At 44.8% G+C, this 13119-nt stretch overlaps 1 protein-coding gene across 8 annotated transcripts in view; it reads right to left on the reverse strand.

Annotated features, from left to right (window-relative positions):
• Positions 1 to 6723, reverse strand: part of KANSL3 (KAT8 regulatory NSL complex subunit 3) — a 104149-nt gene extending 97426 nt beyond the window's left edge. For 7 of the 8 annotated variants that reach the window (XR_015059141.1, XR_015059140.1, XM_085884808.1 and 4 more), the window contains exon 1: positions 6581 to 6723. The gene's annotated coding sequence lies outside the window, so the exon portion shown is untranslated. The remainder of the gene's footprint in view (positions 1 to 6580) is intronic. The other variant, XM_085884811.1, reaches the window with a different exon arrangement.
• Positions 6724 to 13119: the final 6396 nt, after the last annotated feature.

The raw sequence follows: 13119 nt of genomic DNA on the forward strand, positions 1-13119 counted from the left end.
GTTTGATATTAATCGGACAAGCAGTTCCCAAGTTACAGCCATTTATTTGCCAACCAATGACAGGACACGGTGCTCTGACGTCACAATTTATTTTATTTTTTTTTGCACGATTGAGGTCACAACTCTTCTTCTTCGTTTGGTATGACATCACAATTACGTACGGCGACTAACGTGCAGGCACGTGAGAGCGAAGGAATGGCCTGTGTGGTTGTTGTTTCTGGCACACGGTTTGAAAGTTTTTTTTTTTCACGTACGGCCACGCACGTAAGGGCATGCACGTACGAGCATGCCTGTAGGTACGTCATCCATAAAATCCTTCAAAATCTGTTGGTTGCAAAATCTGTGATGGGTGTACGGGATTATGCACCTCCGGGCCCACACGAGTTTCTTTAAATTATCAGATTTCACAACAGATTTCAATGCAGGACTTATTTACTCTGGATGATATTCGATCCTCAAAACTGAAATAATAGCGAACGCAGTGAGCTTCATACTTAACGCGTGAACATGAGAGAATAGGAAACAACAACAACAACAACAACAACAACAACACAATACCCCTGGCTATTTAGAATCCGTGTCGTTAGCTATGACCTTTTGCTTCCGGTTGTTGTTAAACGCTGTGCGGTGTATAAACACGATCTTGGGTTTTATTTCTATCTTGTGAATCTTACTTAACGCCTGCACATGAGAGAATAGGAAACAACAACAACAACAACACAATACCCCTGGCTATTTTGAATCCGTGTCGTTAGCTATGACCTTTTGCTTCCGGTTGTTGTTAAACGCTGTGCAGTGTATAAACACGATCTTGGGTTTTATTTCTATCTTGTGAATCTTACTTAACGCGTGCACATGAGAGAATAAGAAACAACAACAACAACACAATACCCCTGGCTATTTAGAATCCGTGTCGTAAGCTATGACCTTTTGCTTCTGGTTGTTGTTAAACGCTGTGCGGTGTATAAACACGATCTTGGGTTTTATTTCTATCTTGTGAATCTTAACGCGTGCACATGAGAGAATAGGAAACAACAACAACAACAACACAATACCCCTGGCTATTTAGAATCCGTGTCGTTAGCTATGACCTTTTGCTTCCGGTTGTTGTTAAACGCTGTGCGGTGTATAAACACGATCTTGGGTTTTATTTCTATCTTGTGAATCTTACTTAACGCGTGCACATGAGAGAATAGGAAACAACAACAACAACAAAATACCCCTGGCTATTTAGAATCCGTGTCGTTAGCTATGACCTTTTGCTTCCGGTTGTTGTTAAACGCTGTGCGGTGTATAAACACGATCTTGGGTTTTATTTCTATCTTGTGAATATTACTTAACGCGTGCACATGAGAGAATAGGAAACAACAACAACAACAACAACACAATACCCCTGGCTATTTAGAATCCGTGTCGTTAGCTATGACCTCCTGCTTCCGGTTGTTGTTAAACGCTGTGCGTTGTATAAACACGATCTTGGGTTTTATTTCTATCTTGTGAATATTACTTAACGCGTGCACATGAGAGAATAGGAAACAACAACAACAACAACACAATACCCATGAATATTTAGAATCCATGTCGTTAGCTATGACCTTCTGCTTCTGGTTGTTGTTAAACGCTGTGCGGTGTATAAACACGATCTTGGGTTTTATTTCTATCTTGTGAATATTACTTAACGCGTGCACATGAGAGAATAGGAAACAACAACAACAACAACAACAACAACAACACAATACCCCTGGCTATTTAGAATCCGTGTCGTTGGCTATTGTGGTGAATTGAAGGTCGTGACGTGAGATCACATGTTGCCCGGCTCGAGCACAGAAGAGCTAAAGCTGAGGTTCGGCTCGGCCGCGCGGATTGTCCCTAGGGCATTGTCGTTTTATGTTGGCGGCTCACTTGGTGCTCATTGAATGGTGAGAATACTGATTGATATACAATACTGATTTATTTTGCGGTGATTAGTTGCGCGTGTGTACCTTACTGCTTATGTACTCCTTGCTGCGTCTGTATTTCCTGGTGTGCCCGTAGAAGCGGCTTCAATTAAATGGAATAAAGCCTACACTCTGAAGGTTCTTCTCTCGTCTCATTTCAATTTATTCCATTTGGTTTTCTCGGCTCTCTCAACCAACGATGGACAAGATCTACAAACCAGAGAGGTTCGACGCAGACCCAAACGCGACTGACTCAGAAATGAAGTGGTCGCATTGGTTCCGTTCCTTCTCACACTATCTGACCATCATCGAAGAAGGAGCCGACAAATTGGCCGCCCTCGTGAATCATGTCTCGCCCGGCGTATACAGGCACTTCTCGGAGTGCGACACTTACGAAGCAGCGATCTACGTGCTGCAGGCGCTCTACGTGAAGCGCAAGAACGAGGTATACATACGACATCTTCTCAACACACGCAAGCAAGCAGCCGGGGAGACAATCGATCAGTTCCTGCAAGCTCTGAATCAGCTGGGAAAAGACTGCAGCTTCCGGGCCGTAAGCGCCGAGGAATACCGAAAGGAAGCGACCCGGGAGGCATTCATCCAAGGACTTAGATCAGCCCACATACGGCAACGCTTACTAGAGAAAGCGCAACCCACTCTTGAAAAGGTAGTCGATCAGGCACGAGCGATGGATACGGCTCAGCAGCAATCTGAGTCATTTGGGACACCGATGCTGCTAATGAACGCGGCTACGATGGGAACTCAATGAACCCCACTGGCACAGACACAGCCAGACACAGGGGATGGAGAAACACCCGAGGAGCCGGATACACAGGCCACGTCAAACTCCTCAGCAACTGCTCCGGTTGGTAAATGCTTCTTTTGTGGGTACAAAAGGCACCCCGCCAAAAATGCCCCGCCAGAGATGCCACATGCATGAATTGTGACAAGAAAGGGCATTATGCCAGGGTATGTAAATCTACTCTAAGGAGAAATAAACCCACTTCTGCGGCTCTCTACTCGCAAAATAAACTAACTGCAGCCTCCCCGGGGAATCTATCCCAGGCTATCATCAACGTACGAATTAACAGGCATATGGCTGAGGCACTGATTGATACCGGTAGCTCTGAAAGTTTCGTCAACAGCTCGCTAGTGAAGGGCAGGAAATGGAAAATCCACCCGACAGACAATACGGTATGCATGGCCGCCACATCACTACAGTCCCGCGTACGAGGGTACTGCAATGTTGAATTGGACGTAAAAGGGTACACGCATCGGGATGTAAGGGTACTGGTGCTTCGTGATTTGTGCGCAGACGTAATTCTGGGTCATAATGTCCTCAAGCAGCACACGAGCGTCGAAATACCCTTTGGAGGAAGCAAACCTCGTCTAATTTTAAATGCCTTGACCACCGCAGAGGTAACGTCCCCCCAGCTGTTCGCTAACCTGTCGCCGGTCTGCAAACCGATAGCGATCAAATCGCGGCGATATACCACTGCTGACATGAATTTCATCACTTCAGAAACCAAGCGATTACTGGAAGAAGGAATTATAGAACCGAGCGATTCGCCATGGCGCGCACAGGTGTTGGTGACCAGCAGTCAGAACCATAAGAAACGAATGGTTGTCGATTATTCCCAAACGGTCAATCGCTTCACCCAACTCGACGCCTACCCCCTGCCACGCATAGACGAGATGGTCGAACGCGTGGCCAATTACAAGATATTCAGCACCATCGACTTGCGAAGCGCCTATCACCAAATTCCCATCCAAGAGGAAGACAAACCTTACACCGCATTCCAGGCAGGTAGACGCCTCTTCCAATTCAGGAGGATTCCATTCGGCGTCACGAATGGAGTAGCTTGCTTCCAACGGGTTATGGACGACATCATCTCAGATGAAAACCTCAAAGACACTTTTGTTTACGTGGACAATGTCACAGTGTGCGGTAGGGATCAGGGGGAACATGACATGAATCTGGACAGATTCTTGAGCATTGCTAGAAAATATAATCTGACTCTCAACTACGAGAAATGCGTATTCTCGGCAAGGTCAATTGACCTTCTCGGCTACACGATAGCCGACGGCACGATTAAGCCTGATCCTGAGCGATTGCGCCCGCTCCGTGAGCTTCCACCACCTCAGGACTTGCAGACAATGCGCCGGGTGATCGGCATGTTCGCTTACTATGCGAGATGGATATCGCAATACTCCGAGAAAATACATCCCCTAGTGCATTGCAAAAACTTTCCACCAGATGCCGCTGTTGTAACAGCTTTCCACAAACTCAAAGACGATATCAGTAATTCCGTGGTATTATCGATCGATAGCTCGGTGCCCTTCGTGGTGGAGACAGATGCTTCAGATCACGCGATAGCTGCTACGCTTAATCAGTCTGGGCGACCTGTCGCGTTCTTCTCGAGAACTCTCTCTGGAAGCGAGCAGAGACACTCGGCAATAGAGAAGGAGGCGTACGCCATCGTCGAAGCGCTGCGTAAATGGAGACATTATTTACTGGGAAACCACTTCACGCTCGTTACGGACCAACGATCCATGGCATTCATGTTTGATGGGAAAAATAACGGGAAAATTAAGAATGAAAAAATAATGAGATGGCGGATAGACCTAGCCTGCTATAGTTACGACATTGTTTACCGGCCCGGGAGGGAAAACCCTGCTGCAGACACCTTCTCGCGGGTCTACTGCTCGGCGGCAATCAGTCGGACTTTGCAAGACCTCCATGTGTCTCTGTGCCACCCCGGGGGTAACCAGAATGGCACATTTCGTATGCAGACAGAACCTGCCCTATTCTATTGAATATATGAAACAAATGAATGCTTCATGCCCTGTTTGTGCTGAACTAAAACCCAGATTCTATGGTGCGGCTCCTGGCAGATTGATCAAGGCCACTTCTCCCTTCGAGAGACTAAACATTGACTTCAAAGGGCCCCTGCTGACCGAGACAGACAACAGATACATATTCACTGTTGTTGATGAGTATTCAAGGTTCCCTTTCGCATTTCCGTGCTCGGATATGACCTCGGGCACTGTTGTGAAATGTCTGTCTGACCTCTTCGCTATGTTTGGGAAACCTTCGTACATACATTCAGACAGAGGGCCGTGTTTCATGTCGGCCGGGCTAAAACAATTCCTATTAGAGCACGGCATAGCAACTAGTCGAACGACGGGTTACAACCCACAGGGTAATGGGCAGGTGGAACGATATAATGGAGTTATTTGGAAAGCCGTAACTCTGGCGCTGAAATCGAGAGGACTGGGCCCCGAGCAGTGGGAGGTTACCCTTCTCGACACTCTGAATTCCATACGCTCTTTGCTCTGCATGTCCACCAATGCGACTCCTCACGAGCGAATGTTTACTCACCAGCGACGTTATGTTGACGGCCAATCGGTGCCCAACTGGCTAACCCATCCCGGAACAGTGTTCATGAAACGCCCGGTACGACAAAGCAAGTATGAACCCATGGTGGAGGGGGTCGAACTCATCGATACTAATCCAGAGTATGCTCATGTCAGGCTCTCGGATGGCAGGGAGACCACTGTGTCGGTTCGTCATTTGGCTCCCTCAGGAACTCCTCCCGCAGGTACACCACCATCTGGCACACCTCCCTCTGACATCCCCTCCCCAGGTGTTCCCCCCCCCAGGGACTCCACCCGAGAAGGGTGACGACGGAGCTACCGCGTTCCACCCGGGGGCGATCGGGGAGTCATCTCCGGCACGAGTCGAGGCTCACCAAAAGGATCGGAAGCCTCCCTCAAGTGAAACCGCCATCTACTCCCGGAGAGGCCGGCGAATAATACCCCCTCGCCGACTCAATCTGTAAAGGGGATTATCGGCATCCTCGATGCTCATGCTCCTATATGCTCGTTACATAATATATCGATGCTCATTACCATGCTCCTACAACTCAAAATAATCCTCACTGCTTGGCATGTATGCTTCTGTAGTTTAGATAGTTCGCATTGCTTGAAATGTATACTCCTGTAGCGCTGAAGTAATCATGGTGCGTTAGCTGGGCCTCTAGTTACATTTTAAAGACGGGGAGAATGTGGTGAATTGAAGGTCGTGACGTGTGACCACGTGATGCCCGGCTCGAGCACAGGAGAGATAAAGCTGAGGTTCGGCTCGGCCGCGCGGATTGTCCCTGGGGCATTGCCGTTTTATGTCGGCGGCTCACTTGGTGCTCGTTGAATGGTGAGAACACTGATTGATATATAATACTGATTTATTTTGCGGTGATTAGTTGCGCGTGTGTACCACTACCTTACTGCTTGTACTCCATGCTGCGTCTGTATTTCCTGGTGTGCCCGTAGAAGCGGCTTCAATCAAATGTAATAAAGCCTAAACTCTGAAGGTTCTTCTCTCGTCCTCATTTCACTATGTGAATCCATTCGATCATTCAACGCACGCAAACAAAAAAAAACAAGTAAAACAAGCTGATCGCAAATGTGTGACGTCACAACGAATACATGTTTCCAAGACTGAGGGAACCGATAAGGATATCACAAGGAAATTGGAATTGACCACTGGAAAAAAAAAATGCAATATAAATATTCAATAAACCACAGCAAGACCTCAATGAGTGGTTACAAGTTCAGAGACCGTTCAATAATCGGTTAATTACCTTCGAAATGACTTGATAAGAACCCCTACACGGACGATTTTAACACACACTTGCGTCGGCCGCTTCGCATTTTTTTTTAATCACGTGATCCGCCACCGAAACGCTTCACAAGCCCCCAGCACTTCGTTCTTTCCTTCATCCGTCAAACTTACACTCAATCTCTTTACCTCTTACAATATAAATATAAATCTATTTTGCAAATACGATTTTCAGAATTATACATTTTTAAAGTTACAGAGAATTATACGGAAAAGGTGAGGTGGAGGAACGACGGTAAAGCTGGAATCATACTCAATAATACACTTTAAGTTCTGGTGTTTCCCTTACGGGTAAAGGAGCTGGCCAAATAGCCGAAGCCCCTGTCATCCCGTTGAATTAACACGAAGTGGATTGACTCCGCCCGTCATCCTTCCGAGGTCGGCAAAAATGATTTCCAGTTTACTGGTCACGGGGGCACTGCGTCCAATGGCACAGCGGTGCTTCCACAAACAGCGGTGAAGCTGCCACAAGTTTACATACGAATAAATAAAATACACTTTCGAAGAACAAACGGAATCCACAAGTTCGCAACTTTACACGTAAATACTCCACAAGGAACATCAAAAAGGGCATTTGGCCCATCATGCCTGTGCTTCATCAACAATCCACGAAATTAGTCCGAGTTTATTTTTGAGAAATCAGCGACCCTTAACCTATACACCGCCCATAGTTAAATATACGGACATTTATACGTTTCATTTTCTCTTCATGTACCTCAAGCGACTAATCCAACAATGCCGGCAAGCGTGAGGAATAATTCATCGAATAAAGGTCACAATTGGGCCATAAGGGCGTCGGGGACAATGGCGCACTTGAAGCCAATGCAGCACGAGCAGGAGAAATCACATATGAGGCCCCAAGATATAAATTGTGAACAATTCATATGCAGCCCCACCAGTATAAGCTGATGGACCAAAAAATCGGACAGGGAATGGGATGCATCATTCATGAGTGAAGCCACATTTAAGCACCTTTATTAGCTGAAGATAATTGCGGCCAACAGCGAGCAGCCAATCGAATTTTCATCCGATTGACTTGAATAGTTCGCATTGACACCTATTATTTGAGGTCAACAGGTCAAGGTCACAAAATCCTCATTGCGTTTTATTGACTTGATTTGTGAAGAGAAGTTGGAGATTGGGTCGTTGAATTGGTTCACCACAGATTAAAACCAACAAACCTATTGTTTTTGAGTTCAAAAGGTCAAAGGATCAAAGTCACGATCACAGAAAATTGCCAATTTACATGCGGTTGAATTGAAATTTCAATAGGATATGCACATTTTGTCACCGACACCTATTGTTGGAGGTCAAAAAGTCAAAGGTCTTGATCACAAAATCGTCAAGGCCTCACAAGTTAAGACTTGGTTCCGTTAATCCGTTGTGGATGCGATAAGCATAGAATGTCTCAAGGATGTCAGGGTTCTTCCTAATTTATTTGTGTATTGTTAAATAGCAGTATAGCGACTGTTTAAAAAGGTAATCATGCGTTCAAAAGAATTGACAAAGTGGTTATAATAATTTTTACTTCTGGTAAGTGTGCCGCAAGAAACGCCAAGATAAGTTATGGTGTTGCATTGCCCCTCTTGTTGAATTTAACAAGCTCAAGAGCTAAGATCTTCGTCCTCTTAATGATGACGTCATAAAAACGAATATGGCGTCATTGTGATGTATCAGGTTTGCGATAAATTATCTGTGCTAATGCCCGGCTTGATTCCCGCAAACACAATTCAAACAGCTTGCCGAGTTTCGGAGATAATGGTTTCGGCGATTTCCATTAGCGGCGATATTATGATGTCAACTTTTTTTCGAGGAAGAATTTCCAAAATCGGAAATGGTTACTGCCTGCGCGTGGGCTTTCTGCATATACATGGCAAGTTTCACGAAGATCCGATGAAAACTCTGGGTTGTGAAACAAAAAAAAGTCAAAAAATAGGAATGACGTCATAAAAATTGATACGACGTCACAGTGATGTATCATATGTGCGGTAATTCATCTCTGCTAATGCCCTGTTCGATTCCCACAAGCAGAATTCACAAAGCTTGCCTAGTTTTGGAGATAATTTTTTAGGCAATTTCCATTAGCGGAGATAATTTGACGTCATAACTTTTTTTCTCGGCGGAATTTTCAAAATCGGAGATGGTTACTGTCTGCGTGGGGTATTTTTACATATATATGCCAAGTTTCAGGAAGTTTCGATGAAAACAGAAGGCTGTGAAACAAAAAAGTCCACAAGAAGAAGATGAAGAACAACAACGTGAGTAAGACTTAGAGATCCTCCACGAGGATCTAAAAATGGATCCACACCTTAACACGGAATTTGTCCAAGGTGGAAATCACTCTTAGAGAAGGGGACAAATTAAGTCCCTACAACCTCCGGCATGTGACCCGTTGTCCCCCCATCAGATTTGGTTGAGACTGGATAAGTAAAGACCAAATGTATTGCAGTCAGAGAAACACATAGATACTAAATTGCATATTTTAGTATGATACTGAATTCCACTACAGGGAGGAGAGAGCAGTGGAGCAGGCACAGGTACACACAGGTATGGGCACATCCATACCAAAGCACTGACCACTCCTGCAAATATCCATGTTCCCCTCTATCCCCAATGTTTTATTTCGTACCTACAATGCCGTCAGAAAGTATCCACACCCCAAGAGACTTTTGTCACATTTTGTTCCGTTACAGCCTGAATTTGAAAATGGGTTAAATTATTTTTTTTTGTTACCGATCTACACAAAATACTGTACCCCATAATGACAAAGTAGAAACATGTTTTCAGAAATTTTATGTAAATTAATTGAAAATGAAAAGCTGAAATATCTAATTTACATAAGTATTAAACCCCCTGAGTCAATACATTGCAGAAGTGCTTTTGGCAGCGATTCCAGCTTCGAATCATCTTGGGTATGCCTGTATTATCTTTCCACATCTGAATTTTGGGATTTTTCTCCCATTCTTCCTTGCAGAGTTTCTCAAGCTCTGTCACGTAAGATGGGGAGCATCAGTGAACAACAATCTTCAAGTCTTTCCACATATTCTCAATGGGATTCAAGTCTGGGCTTTGGCTGGGTCACTCAAGGACTTTCATGTTCTTGTTCTAAAGCCATTCCAGTGTTGCTTTGGCTGTATGCTTGGGGTCATTGTCCTGTTGGAACGTAAATCTTTGCTCCAGCCTGAGGTATTTTGCAGTCTGAAGCAGGTTCTCCTCAAGCATTTGCATGTATTTTGCTCCATTCATTGTTCCCAATCCTTACAAGTCTCCCAGCCCCTACCGCTGAAACGCATCCCCATGGGATGATGCTGCCACCACCATGCTTCACGGTAGGGATGGTGTTAGACGGATGATGTGCTCGGTTTCCACCAGACGTAGCACTTTGTATTCAGGCCAGAGCGCAATTTTCGTCTCATCAGACCAAAGAATCATTTGCCTCATGCTCTCAAAGTCTTTCACGTAACTTTGAAAACTTCATACATACTATCATGCGCCTTTTTCTCAGGAGTGGTTTCCATCTGGTCACTCTCCCAATAAGTCTAGATTTGTGAAGTGCTGCAGAGACAGTTGTCCAACCAGCAGGTTCTTCATTCTCAGCCAAGGAACTTTGTAGTTCTGTCAGTGGTGATTGGGTTCTTGTTCACCTCCCTGACCATGGTCCTTGCCCGGTTGCTCAGTTTGGTCAGACGGCCAGCTCGAGGAAGAGTCTGGGTAGTTCCATATTCTTTCATTTTTCCTAATGATGGAACTCATTGTGCTCTTGGGAACTATCAACACTATAGAAATTGTTTTATACCCTTCCCCAGATCTATTCCTCCTCACAATTCTATCTCGGAGTTCTATGGACAGTTCGTTGTACTCCATAAAAGAGCTTCTGCTGACATATACTGTCAACTATGAGACCTTATATAGAATGGTGTGTTTCTTTTGAAATCATGTCCAATCAATTAAATTGGCCACAGATGGACTCCAATCAAATTGTGGAGAGATCTCAAGGATGATCAAAGGAAATTGGATGCATCTCAGCTCACTGTGGATTGTCTTTGCAAAGGGGTTGAACACTTATTGATGCAAAACATTTCAGCTTTTCATTTTTAATTAATTTGTCAAAATTTGTAAAATAAAAAAAATTTAAAATTCCACTTTTGTCATTTTGGGATATGTGCTGATGAGTGACAAAATAAATCTCAATTAAATCCATTTTAAATCTAGGCTGAAACAGAACAAAATGTGGAATTTCTAACGGTTTCTAATCATCTATCATGTTATCACCAACTTCAAAGAAACCCATCACAGTTCCTGTTCAACTCACAATTTTGAGAAAATGGCGGCTAGAAGTGAGACCACCCTTTGATGTGGGGCTCCGCCTCACACTGAGCTCAGCTTCACGCTGTGGAAACCAAGGCTTTGAGGAAAATTGGTATCTCCCACGATGAAGCCAAGTCTTTGGGTCTCTCACTGCAGGCAGGTGTGTGGTCTTTGTCTTCCACAGTCTCTTCTCTGGCCTTGTCTCCACCCCCCCCACCCCACTCTGTCCCCCCTATATTTTCACAGGGCATTCAAGGTTCACCAAAAACCCCCTTCTGCCAAAATCAAGAATCACTGCTTACCTTCACTCTTTCATTACTCTTCTTTTCCCACCCCACCTCTGAAATAAGCTCCCACACTCTCTTCAATCCCACTCCTCCCTCCAGGTCTTCAAAACAGCTGTTCACCACCATCTTATATCTTCTCCCATCCAAATCCTTGATCTTTTCTACCCTTGTTAATTGACCCCTAACTTTCCCTCCTTCAAATTCCTTTCTTTTCTTCCTGAAAGTCCCTGTAGTGTCCATCTTGTTTACCCCATGTACCCCGCCCCATTCTTCTCCCTTCCAGATCTCATAATGTCTCTGTTCCCCACTGTTTTGTGCTTCCATCTCATCTCCTGTTCCCCTTGTTATATGTTCTGTATGCAAGCTCTTATACAAGCCTGGACAATGCATACAAAAAAAAAAACAATTCACCTTTTGATATTTCTGCCAACCATCTACAGAGATGCCAACTTTTGGAAATCAGAATTAGGGAGGATTTTCAACCGACACCAAATAATGTGCGCAAAGCGCACATCTCGAGCGCGGAGCGCTCGACCCTTGCGGCGGGGTCCAGGGCCCGCCTGAGGGCCCTGGAAGCTCTGGGGTTCTAGACGCTCTCTAGTGCCCTCTGAGCCCTATTTTGGAGCATTTAACATGTTAAGAATTCCCACTTTTTGAACAAAAAAAGGGGAAAATTGTGCACTTTTTAATGTTACATGTATGTTAATATTAGTAAGTTAGGGGACAATCAAAGATTAACAAAAAGCACAAAAGAAGCAATATTTTTCTTACCTTACTGGCTGGTACTACTGCTGCTTGCTTTTTCCATGGCAGCTTTGCTGAGTGACAGCTGTGTGGCTCTTTTAGCCCTTCTGATTATGTCTTTGCTGTATTCTCTCTGGTAGCAAGGGGTGCTATGAGCTAGTTTTTCAATTAAGAGAGCTTCCAGGGTTTTGACACTCAAATTGGGACGAAATTCAGTATGATTCTTCCGTACAAGACTGAGTGCCCGCTCACATGATGCGTTCGAATGAGGAATGACCAAGATTCCCTTCAGCACTTTGCTCAAATTAGGTTACTTCTTGGCACCAGTGCAGGGATCTGTGAGCTGTGAAATCCGATGCCACTGCTCATCCACTCTCACTGTCTCAGTAGCAATTGTAGCTATGGAGGCGTCTGCCTGGTAGTGAGCGAATTCACTCTCAAGACTGTCTATGTCACTATCACCGCCACTGAACAGACAGGGGAATTTCTTGATGAAAAACTCCACACAGTCAAACCCCACTTCTTGGTGTAGCTTAACATCCAGCACCTGAGCATGCTTGGCTAATTCATCATCTAGCGGCCAGGTTTTGAAGATATAATTGCAGGCTTTCACATAATATGAGCGAACTGCACTGAAGAAACCTTGGATGTCTGACTCACTCAGAGTGAAGGTGGATTTCTTGAGACTCCTTTGTTCCCTTATATACAGTTTGGCATCGTTCCCAATCATGAGGTCCTCATCATTCTTCTGATGATTTCTGTCAGAGAAGGGTACATTTACCAGAGCAACCGATGACACCGATGGTTTCAAAAACCGTACGAAGATATCTTTCAGAAGACCATTCAATTCTCCGTGCAGGAGATGAATACAGGGTTCGTCTCTTTGGAGCAGAAGATTCCCCTTCTCAAAAAGCTTGTTAGCATATCGAAGGAAGAAACAAGAGTTTTGTTTGTGGAGACAAGAACATCCTGTTGACACGTTTTTCTCTAGATTCCTGCACAGTGTTTGAGGAAGATGCGCTTTTAGTTGTAGAACTCGTAGTACACTTAGCCGCAGGGCGATCACACTTGCGTTTACTGCCAGCAGAAGAGGTCAGACTCGTAGTACCAGATCCAATTTTACGTTTGAGGAGAGAGCTTGAGGTAGGTGCAGCCAAGGAAG

The sequence above is a fragment of the Eptatretus burgeri genome, chromosome 6, assembly GCF_056783735.1.
Source record: "Eptatretus burgeri isolate ZD-2024b chromosome 6, Ebu_testis_v1, whole genome shotgun sequence".
Classification (NCBI taxonomy): domain Eukaryota; kingdom Metazoa; phylum Chordata; class Myxini; order Myxiniformes; family Myxinidae; genus Eptatretus; species Eptatretus burgeri.